Below are 20740 nucleotides of genomic sequence, written 5' to 3'. Positions count from 1 at the left end.
AACAGTATGATCGATGTTTTGATTGTAAAGCATAAAGAGTCATGTCGGCATGTAGAGAGGGTTGAGAGACAGATCAGGTCATTGGTATAGCTTTGGAGAAACTTCACTGTTATGCAGACAATGGCCAGCTGTTTCTCCAAAGCTATAGCTAGCTATAGAGCTATCGATCTGGGTTGAACTACATAATCTTTGCCTGGAGAGTGCTTACAGATGAAAAAAAGGACTGAACATTGAGAAACACCACATATAGGATAAAGTACTGTTCATTTAAAGCAACAATATGTGACTTCTTCTTCCAACAGGGAGAAGAAGGCGTCTCTCTCATGTCCACAGAGCATTGCCTGTTTTCAGCACGATGTAACTTTGTCAACAGGTAACGACTTCTACGAATCTGCGAGGTGTGATAGACTCTCTTCTATCAGGAGTTCTGGTTCAGGTCTGCAGGTTTACTGGCAGTAAATAGGGGTTTAGTGTTGTCTGGATTGTTCTCTCATGCATCGGTCTGTACAAAGTCAGACCAACCTGAACAGTGAAAAAGGCATTTTTATCACACAAACTCTTGCAACAGAAAAATCCAATTTCTTCATTTTCAGCTGGAGATGTAATTTAGTTCCAATTTCCCGGCGGAGCAGGAAACAAATATGGATGACTGCAGGTGTTACCTCAGCTGCTGGACTGAATTCAAAATGGAGAAATTAAACAACCCGTTCTGCTCCAGTATTTCCTTGACTATGAAGGTCTGATGTTTTTATTCTTTATTCTATCTCCTCTGAGCTGTGATTGGATTCCTGTCCCAATGTGTCCGTTGGATGCAGATCAGTGTTTCCACTCGGGGCTGAAGTCGACTTTATGTTTCTGAGCTCTTTGTTATTACGCAGAGACAGACAGGAAGTCAATTTGACTGAAGAGGATTCTTTTATCATTTCTGCTCCCATAATAGTATTTCATCTGTTCAACAGTCAGAAAAAAATCAAGCTGAGATCTGACTCATCTGGACCCGTGAGCTGCTGTGAGTGTAACTGTAGCATCCCTTTAAAAGACGGTTGGACTTAGCCTGATTTTTTTGATGGTTTATTTTGAAGAATTTGGGGAAATCTCTCAATTCTGATGGGTCCTCGTGCACGTCTCAGGCTCCACCTGCCTTTCCTCTCCAGAATCAGTTGAGCCAAAGCACTCCCCCTCCTCCTCCTGTGACTCCTTCCTCCACTCTACAGATATCAGATAAGTCAATATTTTTCTGCCGTGTAAATCACTTTTTTTTTTTTTTTACCCTCTGTACAGATTAAAGGTTTCATATATGCAGGAGATCCTGGGGTGCCTCATCTTATGAGAAAGAGAGACCTGATGTTTATCTGATAACTCACACTGTGTCATCCGAGCTGTAAAGGAACGATCTACCTGTCAGCTGCAGATAGAAATATGTCGCCATCATTTTTACCCCCATGCAGAACCATAATTTAAAATTTAGTGCTGTCGACTCGGCCGGTTCCACATCGCTGAAGATGTCATTTAGAATAGCAGCTCCTAAAATAAATCAGTGCTGGAGATACGGACCGTTAAAAAAATATTTTTATTTCTCAGCAAAATGTTGTTTTACAACCTGAGGGAGAGACAGGAAGAGCAAGTTTTGCAACTCAAAACTTAAACTTAAAGAGGGGACCAAAGTACAGAATGAAAAAAAAAACAGATCAGGAGGAGAAAACGCTGGAATGAAGACAGGCGAAGCAGGGTTCAAGATGATTGGTCTGATTTTGGGCCTGACTCCTCCTTCAGATTAAAGTCAGCTGAGGGCAGTTTATCTGATGGATGCAAAGATGATCTCATCCAGGTCTACACTCCCTCCTGCGCACTACACTCTGCCAATGAGAGGCATCTGATCCAACACTTCACCACAGTGTTCTAAAACGCTGACTAGACTCTTCTCTGTCGCCCCCCGGTGGTGGAACAAACATCCAAACTCCATTTCATCGGCCGAGTCCCTTTCCACCTTTAAGAAAAAGCTAAAGACCCCGCTCTTTATAAACACCTACGACCTTCATGAAGACGATGGCCTTGTTTGATAACGCCGATTTTAAGATGGATTAAAACTCTCAAGAATAGCTGTTGATGTAATTAATGCATTACTTCACTTCCTGTGCTCTGCCTCTGGTCACTTCCTGTCAACACCTGTATGTCCAATCAGATTTAAAGCAGTTTGCACTTCCTCACGTTGTCTCCTTCTCTCTGCATCCTCGCTTGAGTTGTTCTTACTCTCTGATATTCCTCACTTTGAATCAAACCATTGGATGAATGAATTGTAGAGTCTTAAAATATTAGCAGGCTTCACGATGATGTCACGCTTTTACGTAGATGATGCGGAGATCACCGTCCGGCTTACAGGCTGCCTAACACAGAGGCAATCATATGCAATAAAGATCAGGGTTGTGCGTACCAAACTATCGAACATTCAAGCATTACAATCAGAAGCTGTGAAAGCTCATCGACTCAAACCCCAGCTGAGCTTCAGCTTCTTCACGCACACTTTTGACTTTAAACTTTTACTTCAACACAGACTTTCTGTCACTACCTCGACTTTTCCCACTCTGGTTTTTGGGCTTGAGTTCACCCTATGTGTAGTTTTCACACCTCTGGGTAGCCTGCACAGCAAACCTGCAGCTCAGCATGAATCAGAGCTGAAGTCGAAGCCGACATTCATAATAGATCAATAGAGATGAGCAGACAGATGCAGATGTACCTTTCATGCTCCTGTTAATTCCTCGGGGTGCTGTGCTAGATCCCTGAACTCGCTGATTTCCGTCATGTCTGCCTCATTAATACCCAAACCACAATGCTGTCAAAGTGCAACATGCAGAATAAACCTCAGCGAGGAGCTGGGGGAATAGTCGACAAAGTGAGAGGAAGACGTCGTCTCTGGTTCCTTTAAAGCGACGTCCTGATTGCTCGCTCAATCGGCTGCCAGGAGAGAGAGAAACTGATCATTTAGACACGACGTCAAAGTCAGCAGAGGACAACAAACATCCTGAGACAGAGGAGAGAAGGAAGTGTCTATCTGACTTTATCAACTTATCTAATGTGGGTCACCGCGACCTCTTTCAAGCAGAGACGGAGCTCTCTGAATGTATAGATTTATTAGAGCGTGTCGATGTTTCCCATGATCGATTCACCGTCAGAGAAATATCAACCTGGTTCCTTGAAATGTCACAGACGGCCCTAAAGGTCAGAGTTTCTGTTCTTTTGAGGCACATTGAATAACACTCAATTTAGTGACTGAAAAGTCACCGATCATAAATCAATACAAAAACATAAAATATGTTTTAAATGCCCTTTTTCGTTGAATGCATGTTTGTGGACATCATCAGTCATGTGGATGCATGATGCAGCTCTCAGCCTGTCGTTAGCTTGACTCAAAGTCAGGTCTATGCTCACCCGCTTGAGAACATCATTATTTCTTCTTCTGTTGTTTATGTTCCAGGGCTCTTCGTGATGTTTGAGGTGAGAGGAGAGCACAAAGGGAGTCTGCAGCGTCAGCATGAAACTTTTAATGAAACCTCCCAAAAGAGTAAAACATACAGTACACTTCAACGCCTTTAACAAATGGTCTCATGCTGGTGTCTTTCGGCACGTCTTGAACACTTTTCTCATGAATACTTGGTCCCAGGTGTATAATGGAAAACGTATTTATCATCACGTCAACACAACTAGAAGTCCTAACTGCTTACTGCCAAGCACATATACTCTGCAGGTCTTTAGATAGGTAGGACTGTATACTTCTGTTTCCACATCACGCTCAGCTGTACATCCATCAACAGAAACTACGATTCCTGTACTCCATCCTGCGGTCTTGCAGTTCTCCCGTGATGTGTGCACAGTCGGTCATGGCCGTGCGCTCACACTTCAGAAGGCGACCCGGTGGGGCAGAACGCCGTGACAGTCAGTGACTCTTCAGGACTGAGCACAGATGGGTCTGTCCCTCAGCAGAGACACATGGCACTTTTGTGAAGGATTGCGACAGACAGGTGTGAGCTGAGCAGCAGGTACAGCAGCCACAGGTGCGCTGCATTATGAGAATAGCTTCTGACCTAGTTGTGAACACTGAGAGAAGCAGAGGACCAGCAGAGGGGCTGAGCCTGCTGAGATTTTCACTGCAGAATTTCAGCTCGCTGCAGACTCACACATCCAGAATAAAAGGGAAGTGACTCTCAGAGCTTCAGGGAATTAAAGCGAGAAAAAGTTACAGTTTTTATTTCAATGCTGTGTTTTAAAATTCAGCTGCAAGATAGAGACAATGTGGAGGGAAAAAGTTGGATACAAGAACAGGAAATGTTGGAGGAGCTCCATTTTAAAACATGAATGACTTTCTTTAAAGATAAACGAAAGGAGAATATTTTTATTTACAGTTAATGATAAAACTTTAGGGTGAAATCAGCCTGTATGCCTGGAGAGAGACAATCAAGGATGTAAAGTTTATTAACTTCTCGCCCTGAATAAAACTAAAGAACAAAGTGCGGATGCCTGGGTTTAAATGTGCAAAAGTGAAAAGTCATCAGAGAATTAACGAATATGTTTTCATTTATCAATTTAGTCCAAAGTGAATTACAGATCTCCTGAAACATGCAGGTGCCCGTCTGTTCGGGGAAACCCGGAAATTCAATCTGTTCCAGCTGACTGCCTCGAGGACGCATCAGAAACGCCACCATCACCCGCCAACCTGTTTACAGACACGCTGACTCCTGGGATGCGGCTCACGCGTCACCGTGTGCGCTCACACTCCTTGAGTGTGCACTCACGCACGTCTGTGTGCTCTCTGCCCGCCTGCAGCTCTGACAATAAATCTGAGAGACCTGTGAGCACAGTGAGAAAATGAAGCTGTAAAGTTAAGCTGGTTTGTCATGAGAGGCAGCACCTGCAGTTAAAAGCAGAGACACATCAATAATTCAGCAGGAACAATGGCTCATCGCTGGTTGTAAACCTGTGTGTCTGCTTGTATCTTTGCTTTACAACATCCTGCACCTGCATCAAACCCCGAGCTCCGACCTAACAGCTGAGCGCAGCATTTGCTGTGTCAGTGTTACTGCAGGTTCTCTCTTATGGGGAGAAAATCAGGATGGGAACTAGTGTTGTCACAATATATAAATAAATACAAAATATCGACACTCTTGCACTGAACCTTGTGGAACTCCGTGTCTAACTTTGCTCTGCAGGACTTTTTATGAAGATGTTCAAACTGAGATCGATCTAATGAGGAGGATTAAACGAACATAAAGCAGTCCCTGTAACTCAAGGATGTGATGGTCAGTCGTGTCCAATGCAGCTCTTACACCGTATCCTATCAGCAAGCGAGCGTTTGAGATCCTGTCAGATTACAAATGACCGCACGCTCTCTGTCCACACTGCATCCGTTACGTTTACTTTCCCATTGTAATCCTTGTTTTTGCAGGTGAACAAACTGAAGTGTGATGCTTTTATTTTGAAGGTGGACAAGCTGAAGTGTGAGGCTTTTATTTTGCAGGTGAACAAACTGAAGTGTGAGGCTTTTGTTTTGAAGGTAGACAAAGAGAAGTGTGATGCTTTTATTTTGAAGGTGGACATACTGACATGCGATGCTTTGTATTGATGAGCTGTTGACTCAAATCAAATCAAATGTCAATAAACAGCTGAATAAAGTTTTTTTCAATCATCATGATGATATTCATAAAGCTCCGTTATCTCCACTTTGCTAACGAGCTCTGCGGAGGGAGGAGAGAGAGGGTCAGTGCTTTGCAGAGCCCCCTCCTTCCTCGTCTCTTATCTGCAAACATGAGCTACAGAGAGGAAAATAGAAACATGGCGTCTGGGTCTAAACGGTTTGTCGCTTGCAGGCAGGTCGGACACTCCGATAGGAAACTATTGAACCAAGCTGTCATGACAGGCTGTGAGATCAAACACAGAGACGTCCCCTTTCTGAGGCTTAAAGTAGATCAACTCAGTGGACCCCGTTGTCATGGAGAAAGTCACAGAAGTACAGTGAGTAACAGGAGGAACAGCTTCATGTTACGGTGGCCCTGAAGCTCGACTGCAAACAATATTTCACGTTCACTGGTTGATACTTTACTGCTTTGAAAGGTTCAATTACAAACTGCTGAACTCAATGATGCCGTGAGACGGACACCTCGCTCTGACTGAACACCTCCACGTCCAACAACGGGTTCAATCCCATCCTTGAAATGACCATGATTGCTGCTGCAGCTTCTTGCATCAGAGGCTCTCTGAGTGAAACGTGGCTGCAGAAGAACTCCATCGAGGAAGCAGCTCTGAGGTTTGAAATAAAGAAAAGAATCTCTGTGACGGTCAGAGCTCATGACTCGAAAGAGAATGAGAAGAAGTGTCTTTTGGATTGTGCTGTATTTTGATAAACCAGAAATCCTTTACTTACAACAAAGCCTCCAGCAGCCCGAGGCACAGCCATCGTCTCACGTCCGTCCCTGAGAGGAGAAAGGTTCGTTCAGCTCGGCAGCTCTTCTGCCCCGAGGCAGCCTGAAGCTCTCTCTCTCTCTCTCTGTCCGTCAGACTTCACACTGACAAACACTCACATTCAGAGCAGATTTTAAAAATGTACTTCCCATAAATCATGTTTGTCCGTAAACAAATCAAAGAGTTTGCATTCAAGAAAACTCCAGATTTAAAGAGAGACGTGTTGAGAAAAAGGACTCAGCACAGACGGGACAAATATTTAAACTTACTCCCTTCACTCTTTATTTATTCATTTCATTTTCTTTATCGGCTTTCATTCGCTTTGTCTGCTTCCAGCTGATGAATCACTGATGAATCGTGGACGTCTTCTCTCCTCTGAAGAGCTTCTGTGGGAGCGTCTGTCAAAGAATTTGACATGACTCTGTTCCACTTACACGGCCAGCGTTTCTCCTCTCATTCGTCGGTGTTTTCACAAACACCTGCAAAGATTTTAAACGTCGCTCGGTGAGCAGACACTCAAGGTGTCATTCTGTGATTACTTTGATTTTTACAGTTTTTTAATCAATATCTGTGCACTCGTTATTCTCGACGGCTCCGGAAAGAAATTATGTTGACAGTTTTTAGGAGTGTTGAAAAAGACTGTTTATTTCCCTGCGTCCCTATTAGCAGCCCTCTCACCTCCAGTCATTATAATAATGATATTTACTGTATAAGTGAGAAATTGCATCTCATCCGGATCATTCAGGTGGAAGAATTGTATCTGGTTTGTTTATGTCGAGACTTTCAAGCAAAAATGATATTCATGAAATTTCTTACAGCCTGAGTTCATTAATTTTATGCAAACAGACAAACTGAGACACATACACACACACACACACACACACACACACACACAGCGTCGTAGAAGCAGTCGGCCAGCTCTCTGAAGTGGAGATGATGGGAGAATCTGGGGCAGGCAGTGACTGATGTTCAGCACTGATGGGCACTGGCACCACACGCCGCCAAACCCACATGGAAGAAGAGACGGGGTACAGCTGGCCTGGATAAGATTCTCCCGTCGACACCAACAGAAACCTGGCTGCAGCGAGAGGAGGGACACATGGAGCAGCAGGAGACAGAAGGGAGGACGTTTAAAATACTTTTGGATGACAGTTACACATCGACATGAGAAATGAGTGAGAAACAACAACGGGGAAAAAGTGGAGCCCATAAACTCCAAACTGCAGTTCCTCCAGTGTCCACTAGAGTCTGTCTCCTGCAGTGAGTCAGTCCCCATAGAGCTCTATGTTAAAATGCCCCCTTTGTTTCCCTAAGTCCTGGAGGACAGCACTGGCAAAGTATGACCCGCCCTTCTTTGCCTCTAATTGCCGTACTTTGACATTTGTACCCAACCAACCAGCACAGGCTTCGATGACTACCAGCCCATTAGAGACAGAGCAGAGCAGGTCTGGCCTTCACAAATCCACAGACATAAAAAGCAGCCTACCACTCAGGGAGGGGCATCAGAGGGGATTAATCAGCAGGTTTTTACTCGTCTTCCTGCATGAGGATTTGTGAGAGACCTGCTCTCTTTAAATGTGTTTTGGAGAACCAAAAATAGCCTGAGAAAGAAGTTGAGGTGGAAAATGTTGCCCTGTGTAAAATAAAGTTTCTGAACAGTGTGTGGACACTTCTCTTTTTATCTGCAATAAATTCCTTCCCCTCCTACTACTACTCTCGACAGATGTCTTATGAAAGAGTTTTATTCAGGCTTCGGCACTTTTGAAATTGAAAGAGAATGCTTCGTTTTTAAAACATAAGGCATCAAAAAGTCTGGAATATCAAATGTTTGACAACCTCACTGGTCCTGTGGTGCAATAATCAGGAGCCTGAAGCTTTCATCTACCACGTGCACAGATGTTTATCTTCATGAGGGCGTCTTTATAGAGAACACTGATATATTCTCACTTTTTTCAGGGGATGATACGACAGACATGGGATCAAGTTTTCACTCTTTGTTTTCATCGTGTGGGTGAGAAGGTAATAAAACCTCTCTCTTCTACTGTTTGGACTGACTCCACTTCACCCTCCATCCCCGAGAGGATAAAACATAATGCAGCTGATTTACAAAGTCAGAAAATTCAGCTACAAAAAAAAAAAAAAAGAGAGAAGCTGAACAAGCTTTGCCTCCCACGCTGTGAGGTCAACTGGCGTGAAACCTGCAGCTCCTAACGAGCTCGCCTCCCCGCTCCGCTCGCAGGCTTTCGTTTACTTTGTAGAATTTTAATGAAAAAGTTTCCCCATACATTAACGGTTCACAAAAAAAAACAAAAAAATAAAACAGGAGAAGATTATTACTTCTGCTGATTAATTGTGTCTTAATTGGCGAGGACAGTGTGTCACTTGTTGCCTTGGTAACCACGGTATCCCAGTAATGAGATACGGTTGCACTCCATCGTCCTCCCTGTTGATGCTCTGATATTATAGTGCGCAGAATAAAAGAGCAGATCCTCTATGTTCAAACCTTTAAGCTGCCGACTGTGAAGTAATCAGCTAAGAGACGATTGCCTTCGTTAGCTGCAGAGGATCGCTGCCACAGAGAGGACGGATGCACTCAGGAACACATAGGTGTGTTTATGCAGTCGCTGCCTCTCATCCGTCTGAGGAGAACGAGTGAAAGATGATGCCTTCAAGTTGCTCAATTGGGAGCTGGCTGCTGCAGCACCTATGTTCATTATCATATAAAGCATGGAGATGTATTGGCTCTGCAGTCGGGCTCCGGTGTCTCACTGGAGCTTTATTAAATATGTATGAATCATTATAGAGATTTACACATGATTTCCTGAGCATGAATCTTTAACATTTCTACTTTGTCATCTGGCAAAGAAACAACTCATCTACTAATCAGAGTGAAAAAACAGGCTGCTTTATTTCAGCTGTCTGCAGCATCTCTCTCTCTCTCTCTCTCTCTCTCTCTCTCTCTCTCTCTCTCTCTCTCTCTCTCTCTCTTCACAGGCACACTTAACGGACACAGTTTAGCACAAAGTCAGTTAAACTTCAGGGAGATTGTTCCCTCCGATCAGAAAGCACAAATAACGCTGAATCAGTTTCTGCTGCAGTGGTGCAAATCAAAGTGACAACAGGTGCAACGGAGAGACAAAGTCAAGACAACTTCCAGCTTCTATCTTTGCTGTACTGTTCAGTAGACACGCACAGTTATCAGATAAATCTCCCTACTTTGGCTGAGTCATTAAACAAGAGCTACCTGCAGTCAGTCAGCTCTCACAGGTCGTCCAGCTCCTCCTGGATGGCACATCCACACATGTGTGGTCACAAGACAGTTTTCTGTGTCTCCCAGCACAGTCTAAAGAGGGTGAAGCAGAAACCAGCAGTGCAGCAGTGACACCAGGAGAGCTGGACCGCACCGTGGAAAGATATCAACCCAGCAGCAGGACCGCGGTCTGCTCCTTTGTGTGAAGAGGAGCAGAGGGAGCACTGCCAGAGCCCGACACAGTGACCTCCAACAGGCTGCTGGGGCTTCTGACCTCTCTTTCGGGTTAGACTCCATGAGGGTGGCATGTGTTCACAGCCCTGCAACGTACAGCTCACCAGAACAGGTCTATTATAGGTGCCCGGTTCTCTTCAATGCAGTTTTTGGTGCAGCTGCAGCTCAGGTTATTTGTGTTCAACCTGACGAAAAAGTCATGAAATGTCTTTCCTGCCATCTTTCTACCCTGCAGTTTTTAATCCCGATTTGGACGCCGTGCAGAACCTGCAGGTTCTAAACTCGGCACAGAAACATCAGCTACATTTCTTGTTAGTTCATGCTAATCAGTGTGTGTTGCTAATCTTCTAATTCCCTTGCCGCTGGGATTACCTGACTGCTGATACGTATGTTGAATAAACCTTTGAGTGTTTCCCCTCTCCTCATTCCCTCGAGCTCTCTCATCCTGCGAGAGGAGCTGCAGCCACTAATCATTCAGCTGCAGCTGGCAGCACAAATAGCAGCACATCCAGTGATTCCATCTTCTGCCTGCCATGAATCTTATCTGAACACACTCACAGGCGTGTTGTGCTGCTTCCCCCCGTCTGCTGCTGAGCTACAGAGAGAAACGTCCCTGCAGAAAGTGATAAAGCAGAACAAATTACAGGGTTGGATGATCTCTTACATCACAGCATTGTGTTTGTTTGTTCTTGAAATGAGGCATACATAATGTGGAAGAGTTTCATTATTTCTGGTGATGTTGCCCCGTATAGTGAAAATGATCAGGAAGCCTTCTTGGGGTCTATCCAGCCCCCTCACAGCTGCTCTGCAGGGTCTGTTTGTGCCAGCAGCCGATTAGAGGACGCTGGACTCAAACTGTGTTTTATCACCATGACGAGTTTCCTCTCCATTAGTCAGAGACCTGGGAGGTATGTAGCCCAGTTTGTCCTGATAATCTAAACGTACATTGGACTATGCATCCTTATGTGAAACCCGTGAATTTTCATGCTGTCTGTGGTTTCCCTCTGTGTCAGGAGCCAGCCCTGGTCATCCGGAGATTCAGCATTAAAGTCGAAACTAAAAAGTTTGATTGGTAATTTTCTCTGTTCTGCTATGGTCGGTGCACAGCTCCATTTCTGCTCATTAGAAGAGATGCAGACAAACAGTGTCTGAGGTCCAGACTGTTCCCCAATGTGCAGAAACAACTCTACAGCTATTAAGAGGGGAGCAATAAGAGAGGCCATTAGTGAGCACACGGCAGAGACGCATTCTGGCAGAGAGAGAGAGAGAGAGAGAGAGAGAGAGATTATTTTCTGCAGCCTCCGCTGGAGTTTTCTCTTGTTTCTGCTGTTCGATGACAGCCTGAAGACGAGCAGGCTGCTGCTGCTGCTGCTGCTGCTCAGAAACTTCACCAAACTCATCAGCGACACAGGAATATGAGACTTTTTTTATGTAGAAAAACCTGAGAGAGCGATTTGACTTCCTTTTCCACCGGGTGCTTAAAAACATATTCTTCAAATCTCTGCACCGCATGCAGCTGACATAATGGAAGAAGGAAGCAATGGTTTGCACATACACAAATATATGCACATTGAGATCCTCGGGCAGAGCTCTCCTCGTGGTTCTGAATACAAAACTAAAAACTAGAGAGGATAGAGAGTTTGCCGTGAGGGCTCCAAGACTGTGGAACGACCTGCCCGAGGAGATCAGGTCGGCCGAATCAGTCGTCTCTTTTAAGTCCCTTCTCAAAACTCAAAGCCTTTCCTGAGTTCAGTTGATTTTAGCTGAATGCTGAATGACCACTTCGGTAACAGATCTCTTTAGTTTAGATCTCCTTTAAAATAACTGTTTGTCTTTATTGTTCTTTAAACAGATTTTACATTTCTCAGGAAGATTTTTATTGAGTTTTTTACACATTTCCACAATGGGAGTACAAATATTCAGAGGTAGACAGCGGGTGTGTGTAAACTGTAAATCAGCAGATATATACAGGTACACTTTTATCATTTGTACTGTACATGTAGGTACAAACATACAGAGAGGATCCACATAGTTCACAACACACATCTACAGTTACTGGTCACTTTCTGTACCCCCACACATCCTCAATCTGTAGAAGTAAGGCGTAAACAATTTTGAGAAAGAGTAAAGAAAGACACAAAACATAACATAATAAAACAAACAAACAAAATAAAAACGCAAACTGTCTCTTGCCTGGAGCGAGTCGGAAAGTTACAGAGCTAGAAGCCAGGTCATTTGAATGTTAAAAGATAAACAAGTCTGCTTTTATTGTAAGGTAACCAAGATCTGGGACAACTAAGTTTATTGATGATTCCTAAAGTATTCCAGAAAAGGCCCCCACAGCTTTTCAAACTTAATAGCTGAGTTGCAGACTGAATAACGAATCTTTTCGAGCTTTAGACAGGCCATAAGGTCTCTAAGCCACTGGGCGTAGGTGGGCGGAGCAGCATCCCTCCACTTCAGTAAAATGGCCCGCCTGGCCAAAAGTGACGCAAATGAGATTGTGCGGCGCTTACTGGGAGTGAGATGGTTGTGGTGCCATTTCCTGTGGTGCCAAAAATAGCCAGCAGAGGATTAGGTTCTAAATTCAGATGAAGGACTGAAGACAATGTTTGAAAGACTTCTCTCCAGTATTTTTCCAGACTGGGACACGACCAGAACATGTGGATAAGAGAAGCCTCAGCAGTCCTACACTTATCACAACAGGGATCAACATCTGGATAGTGGCGAGACAATTTAGCTTTTGATATGTGGGCCCTATGCACTACTTTGAACTGTAGCAGGCTATGACGAGCACAGAGGGAAGTTGAATTGACCAGCTTAAAAATTGAACTCCAAGTGTCACCCGAAATAGACAGGTTCAGATCCTGTTCCCAGGAAGATTTGATTTTGTCAAGGGGGGCCTGTTTAATAGCTGCCAGTCTGTCATATATTATCGATATTAGCCCTTTTCGTGAGGGATGCAGATTGAGGAGAGCATCAACAACATCCGTGTCAGGTGTCTCAGGGAAGTTTGGTAATTGACTACGGAGGAAGTGGCGGAGTTGGAGGTATCTAAAGAAGTGAGTGCTCGGTAGGCTGAATTTCTTCGAGAGTTGTTCAATGAAGCAAAACTGTTTTCTATGAAGAGGTCCTTAAAACGTTTAACGCCCTGTCTGTACCACCTGTGAAATGCAGGATCAAATAGAGAAGGTTGAAAAAGATGGTTGGACCAGATTTTACATTTTAAAGTGGCTCTTTATTTGTAATCTTACCTTGTTTATTATTTTATGACCCGCCTGTTTTTACATTTGTTTTGCTGTCCTTGAAACGCGTTCTATAAATAAAGATTATTATTATTAAAGATGTTTTTTGGTCTGATACCATCTTATATAGAAGAAAAGAGTCTGCAGTCATGCTAGCTGCACAGTTTGAATGGCAGCTAACACGTCCGACGAGCAGCGGAATCAGAGCAGAGAGACAACGTTGATTATTTCCTCTGATTAGAAGTTAGAATTATTTCAGATTAACAAAACAATCTGAGCTGAGCTGAGACCCGAACGCATGCACACAAAACGAGTACACACTGACAGTGTGTAGAAACTTTTAACTCTGTGGCTCGGAGCGCGTCTGAGCCGACACACAGCTCTTCTTCTGTCTCTCTTTTTTTTCTCTTTTTTTTTTTTTTTACACCAGTATCTTCCTTCGACTTCAGTTAGGAGTGAGTGTACATTTGCAGCATCTGACAACTCCTCCTCACACACTGAGCAGCTAAAAGGTCAGAGCTGCTTCCACTGCTGACATCAGATTAAGGTCAAACTCAGCTGAGGAGCTGCCGAGAAATGTTTACTGCTGGAAACGACTTCTTTTTAAGTTCACAAGTTCAATCCAAACTCTGCTGAGAAGAGGGACATTCACACGGGTATACGCCGACAGTATGAGGAGGGAATGTGTTCTTCATAAGTCGTCGTCAGTCCTGCGGAGCGTTTACCTTCAAACATGATTTATTCTTTTCATTCAGTTTTTAACTTCCTCAAACGACCACAGTAATGCTTTAAAGAGTTCTTTACTGGTTGAGAATCGTGACCGAGCACCACCTCTTTAAGGACAAGTCGACTTTTCAGACACACATCTACCACCCTGAAATGGGCTCCTTGAATATTTCATTTATTTTACTTTTACATACTGCTCCTTTAAAGAAATGTTTATGACATTATTTTGGAACAGTTAACACTTTCTTAACCATCACTTATAGAAACCACACACATTCACCGAATCGCAAACATCCAGAAGTGTGCGATGATACTGTCGATGAAGACTACACAAGCTGTTTAGAGTAAAATCATCATTCATTCAAAGAGTTCATCTTTTCACAGTCCAGGCGACAGTGTCCTCTGGAGGTGATCAAGACACTATTTCAACCTGTTTACATCACAGCATGGAGAGAGCACGAGAGGCCATGTTTAATTCAGCAGTCTCCTGACAGGAAGAGACCTTGGAATGAAAACATCTCAGAGCGAGAGAGAGACAGAGAGAGAGAGAGAGAGAGAGAGAGAGAGAGAGACGTGAAGTCAGGAGGAGTCGGGAGAAATGTGTGTCTGTGTGACAGCGAGCACTTCAGGCTGGAGCGTCTGAAACAGTCCTCCTTTGTTCTGTGAAATCCTGTGAGGGCTCACGATGAGGGTTAAACTGGCCCACAATTCCTTTTCCATAAGAGAGTCGCTTTCGGCCACAGACTGAGTTATTTTACACTTTGTGATCCAATCCCCCACATGAGTTACTTCTTGAAAACTTTGCACATCCTCCAGGGTTAATATCGAAATCTTCTGCCAATCTCCATTGCAAACTATCATAGTGTTAGGATGCTGGAGGCTAATCTTGGACAACCATTAAGATCATGAGGAAACGTATGTTGGAGTAATCCCAGGATGAGTCTGCAGAGGGCGTCCTGTAAATCAATTTTACCAGATTTCAAGCTTCTACATGAGCCGCTAAAACCTCTTACATAGACGCTCTTCTCCCAGCACTGGAGAGCAGCAATCCCCTGGCAGCCCTGCAGTGTTCTGACCTAACCTTCCTTCCAGAGAGATGGCCAATCAGAAGAGTGTGGGGGAGCCTTAAAGAGACAGTAGATGCAAAAAAATTTGTGTCTTTGTCTCATTTTCATTTAAATATCTTTTTAGACTTAATTTAAGACACATTCACCTCAAGTCCAGATAAACGTCTCAGCTCAAAAAAAGGTCAGAATTTATTTTCAGTTACTTGAGTTATACTCCTTCTATAGCTTCCGCTCTCCTGTAGAGACACACCTCGCACCTCCCTTTACGCAAACAAAGGAGTCAAGCGCGAGGAGCGGATGAAATTGATCTTGGTTGACAAATAATCAGTGAGTATGTTCTTCTTCTTGACTGAAACAGCTTTTATACTCAAGGGGAGGAGCCGGCCGTCTCGTCCATGTAAACACAGCTCTGACAACAACACTCGCTCTGACAATCCCTCACTGTAGACAGTCAGGACTCACACACACATATACGCAGGAGAGACTTACTAACATGACGAACATTCATCCTTCAAGGAAATTCTGTTTGCTACGAATGCACTTCTCACCAATGACCTCGGCCCGCTGCCAAACATACATAGAGCTAAAAACAGGCTAGCGAGGCGCTCTGACGACACGAGAGAGACGCCATTCTTCACGTTGGAGGTTATTGTTCCATCAGATTGACTCTCAAACGACAGATTGAAGGAGGAGACCTTAAAGATTGTTGCTTTAAATCTTCTGAAGCTTATGGTTTATCTATTTCACTTGTACTTTATAACTTATATGCTAAACAGTTACACTGCTGTTCTGCAGAACATTATAGAAATATTCATTGAGATATTATTTGTTTTATGCAAATACTGAACAGTGTTCAGGTGCTCCTCTCTCTCCTCTCTGTGTGGGTGCTCGGTCTCGCTTCTGTGCATCGTAGGAGAGTGATCAAACTTGGCCTTTGTCTTCTTTGCTCTGTTGCACTTTATCTCACTAACCTTCTCTCTGCTGCCACCCGGGTGTCTCCTCTCCCCTTCTCTCCTCCCCTCTCCTCCCATTGTCGGATCTCTGCAGTGGAGCCTGCTCTCACGACTCATGGCAGCGAGGAGAGTGATTGATCACCCATCAGCACACACTCATCTACTGTTATACCAACACTTCTGCTCAGAGCCAAACTCAAGGCAGTGGCGGCAGACTTCGACTTCGTCCCAGCATCACAAAGATGCAAAAATCTGAACGACCTTCTCCGTAGTAAAATGAGCAGAGTCACGTTTCATCCTCCAAATCAGGTTGGTACGTCTTCTTTGAAGATTTGAAGATTGGAGCCAAGTGTTCTTAGCTGAAAAGGAAATGTTACTCTGAGACTGAAGACATGTACCTGTCAAGTTCATGTTTTCACTCTAGTCTTATGGCGATGTACCCAAATGGACAGGAATTTGTCGGCTGTACCTTCTAGCAGAATATAACCAAAACACTGTGTAGATGCATACTTTGTAAGTGATTGTAAGATCCTGTTTAGCATGTGTGAGCAATGGTCAGATATTTGTCAGCAATGTGTATTGTGTGTGTTGTTATGTCGTCTGACTCGGGCTAAATAAATCTAAGATGATCCACAGTCTGACCAAGGACACATAACACGTGTCCAACATGTTGCTGCAGGAGTTGGGGATCGAACCCCCTTCCCTTCCGGTTAAGAGACGACGACTCCACCGACTGAGGCACAGCCGCTCTTATTGGCCGTGGCCCACAGCAGCCGTATGTTTTTAATATATGATATATTTTTTATTGACCAATAAATAAAGATTTCAGGTGACCCCATGTGGGGTCAGAACCCAGAGGTTTGGAAACACTAAAGACAAAGAACTTTAAAGTACACTGGAGTTACCTGTGTCTTATATTTAGTCCATGTTGTTGTGTTGAATGTTTTTCTTGTTGGGTTATTATCTTTGTCTGTAAATCTGTACTTTATAGTTTCATAATTTTATGGTTCTGTTACAGTTTTCACCGTGAATGTAAAATGTCCCTGAAGCTCAAAGTGTGAAATATAAATCCAGGCTGGAAGAGATTCATTACGATGGGACACAAATCCTCGGCCTTTGTTGGAAGAGTTTCAACGTGTTGAAAGAGACTGAGTGAAAGTGTGATTGTTAAATTATAGACAAAGCTTTCAGCTTTAATGCTGTTTCACATTAAAGCAAAGCGGAGTGATGGTGACATCAATCTGAGAGCCTTTATTTTAGATTCTAAGAATTAGGGAAGTATTGATGTTGCACTAAAAGCTTAATTAAATTGGAAAAGAAGACAGAAGAGAGTTCCAAGTATGTTTTGGTAAAACCTTAATTACTTTCAACACAAAGTTTTTTCTCACTTTGGGAATTAAGTCTTTTATACAACAGGTTTCTGTGACATACATGGTTTCTACGACCTGCTGGTTTCTCCTACGAGCATGATTTCTGCACCCTATTTATAGACAGACCAGCGCTGTGGCAGGATACCTGACATAAAGCCCAACTGATCCAGTTTATAGAAAGTCAATAACAATTGATGTGGGGTACCTCAGAGCTAGGATTTTCTTATTCTAGACGATGTACAAAAGCTCTAAAGTAAAGCCAGACCGCCCCTGAAAGGCGCGCTGAATGGACCCTGTATAAATCATGTGCACATTTGTGTTGAGTTAGCGTTAGGTTCCCAGCTAACATTAGCTCCCTCTGCTTTCGCTCCCATCAGCCTTTGGCGCTGACAGAAAATAATATTGTTAACAAGTTATTGTTAGGGTCAAATATATCGGAGCCAGCTCCCTCCTTTTCTTTATCTTTCTTCCCTGGCAGTCAAGAAACAACCCGTCCCACAATCCATTGTGATTTATGTCTTTACTTCTTAAAAGTAATTTTTGTCGTTGTTAAAGTTAATACAAGTGTTGTACTGTCGTGTAGTGTGCGTTGTGGAAAATATAAACTACATTCACTGCAGCATGACAAGGTTATTCGTAACATTCAAATTAACTAACTAGCTAGCCCACTAGTGAAACTTCTCTATTTAAATACGGCACCGAGAGGCGGGAAACATTGCCATGGTAACAGCAAGCTCAACCAATCAAAGAAGTCTCTGTGGCACGCGATGATCGTTGGTAGTGTAGTTCTTTGCTCCAATATCGCGAATACATTTTATTTATCATAAGACGAGGTTGATCTGGTGTCTCTTCCCGCTGGCCAAGTTTACCTTGGACACACACTCTCTCTCTCACACACTTTCTCTCTCTCTCTCTCATACACACACTTTCTCATACATACACACACTTGCAGCGAGGCAGTGGTCGATTTATATTGAGCTGACATGCATCCCTGCGTTTGGAAAGTCATCAGGCTTAATTGAAACAGTGTTAATTAGAACATAATTCGTCTCTGGTGGAAGACAAACTGCTCCTCATTCAAGAGCATGCACGCACCAGTGAACACCCGAGAGCCCATTATGTGAGGACACAAATATACACAGTATTAATAGGTGCACACGTGAGTTCGGCTGGAATTCATCATGGTCCATATGTGAGATGAATAGACAGTGCTGCAGCGTTTCTCACAGCTGAGCTTTCAGACTTCAGCTTTTGTCTCTTGAAGACATCAACCTTGAGGTCCGTCGTTCTCTGACTTATTCAATCCCTCTGCTGGATCCCATCTCCGCTAAATTTAGCGTCAAATCGATATTTTTTATTCTTATAAAGCCTGCGAGATCAATGTGTTGGAACGCTGTGAGATGTCACTGGCACACAGAAGAAACATGTTCCTCTTTCTCTCTCTCTCTGTTATTCTGCTCCCTTTGTCTTTGTCATATCGGACCATGAAGTGATGTGTATCCCCTGGCAACTGGGCCTTCATTGTTGCTGTCGAGTTTCCAAGGCGAGGATGTGTAGGATCGAGGATGTCACTTAATTCTGAGCTGCTGAATGTCAAACAAACTGAAATACGTGTAAAAATATTCATTGAGAATATGTGTGCACCCAGGGCTTTGTGAAACACGGTATTCAAAGTTTGCATTGTGTTGAAATATGCCAGCGACTGTGACCAGTTTGAAGCTCATCCTGTTGTTGGAGATTTGTTGTATTTGTTGCCTGTTTTCGCCTGGTGCCCTGTAAACAGTTTGTAACAGGCGCTTAAGTCTCGTCCTTCCTGCAGGTAGAATACGCTCTCTCTGTTTAAATCAATACAGCACACACTGCAGGCTTCATTCATCCTGTTTATTCTCCTCCAGGGGGAGGCTCATTTTCTTTAACAGAATTTCATGTCTGACCGTCCGTCACCTTGTCATTTATTAGATGTTGAGAAAACATTAGGAGCAAGGCCACAGTGGGAATATCAATAAGCATCTCTAACGGCCACATCAGCATGTGAGGTTTGTTGATGAGGCACCAAGTGTGGCTGGAGACTCACGCACCACTTACACTTCTCCCAGGATCCTGCTTATAGACCACCAAACGTCACAGAGTCTCTGCACACTGTCTGGACAATGAAACTCATATTGGTAAGCACCAATAAAAGACTCATTAGTTGTCTGTTTATTTGTGTCTGAGTGAATTTATCTTCATCAAACAGCCGCTGAGTGCAGAGTGATTTATCGACTTTCTTTCGCACTGATTTTGAAATGGTTTGAGTTTGTAGATAATGGCTCAGAAAAGCTTTAATGACCAGTTTGATGAGTGTAGTGTAGCTAAACTCCAGCCCACTCATATCAACACTATTACACAGGAGAAGGTCTGTGCATACAGAAAAGGCTGAAGTAGAGGGAACAGGTGCCAACAGCTGAGAGGTAGTTTCGATTTAATGTTCAAATAACCCTCACAAGTGTCAACATACTCCACAGTATCTCTCCACAGAGGCAGGTGAAGGTATTTTGTTGTTGTGAAGACACATCCTGTTGTAACTAAAAAAAAATTCTGGCTTTGATAACTGTTGGAAAATTAGAGATATACTCAACAAAGAAGATATATTACAGGTTTAGTCCATTTATAAATCATTTAGATATTCTAATGTGAACACATTAGACAATTATATATGTTTAATGACCTCCAAGCTGTGTCTTTAAATTAAGACTCATACTTCATATACCGACACTCAAATGATGCCTTAAGGTCAACACCAGCGGTTAGATTTTTCTTTTTAAAAGGAGTAGACTAAATGAGTCCCAACATAGAAATGTCTGTTTTAATCAATGTGAAAATGTTGGACTGAGAGCACTTTGCACTTTGTCTCTGGGTTGTGTTTCTGCACGTCATTGCATCTTGTAAGAGAAAGTTGGTCGGCCGTCCTTCCTCTGCACGTTTACTGCTGAATGTTACTCACTGTGTTTATGTTTTAACGTCATCTTTGTTTCCTTTATCACCGCTGATTCGATGAGTTAAAGACAGATCTCCTTTTATGTGAGGAAGTCCTGCAGTTCGAGCATTCAATGATGACTCATTTCTGTGACACATCATGGATTTAAAATGATTTCTTCATAGCAGAAATAATAGAAACAGTTCTGCCAATTACCCAGATGTCAGTCCCTCCGGTCCGACTCATTCAGACCTCGTTAATAAATACATGACAGATGTTCAGCTCTCCATCATAACTCACTCTGACATCTCGCTCTGTCACTGAGACAGTTTGAAATATAGAGGACACAGTTTAACTCCTTCAGGAGGTTTTCATACCGTGTCTGACTCCCTGCTCAAGAAACACATCGTCTGATCTGATGATGTAGATCTTCATAAACTAACTCGGACTTTCCTGATGAGCTCAGACGTGACCACCGTGGTTTCAGAG

The sequence above is a fragment of the Symphodus melops genome (assembly GCF_947650265.1).
Source record: "Symphodus melops genome assembly, chromosome: 15".
Taxonomy (NCBI): domain Eukaryota; kingdom Metazoa; phylum Chordata; class Actinopteri; order Labriformes; family Labridae; genus Symphodus; species Symphodus melops.
The sequence above is the reverse complement of the archived record's forward strand: the minus strand, read 5'-3'. Positions refer to the sequence as shown.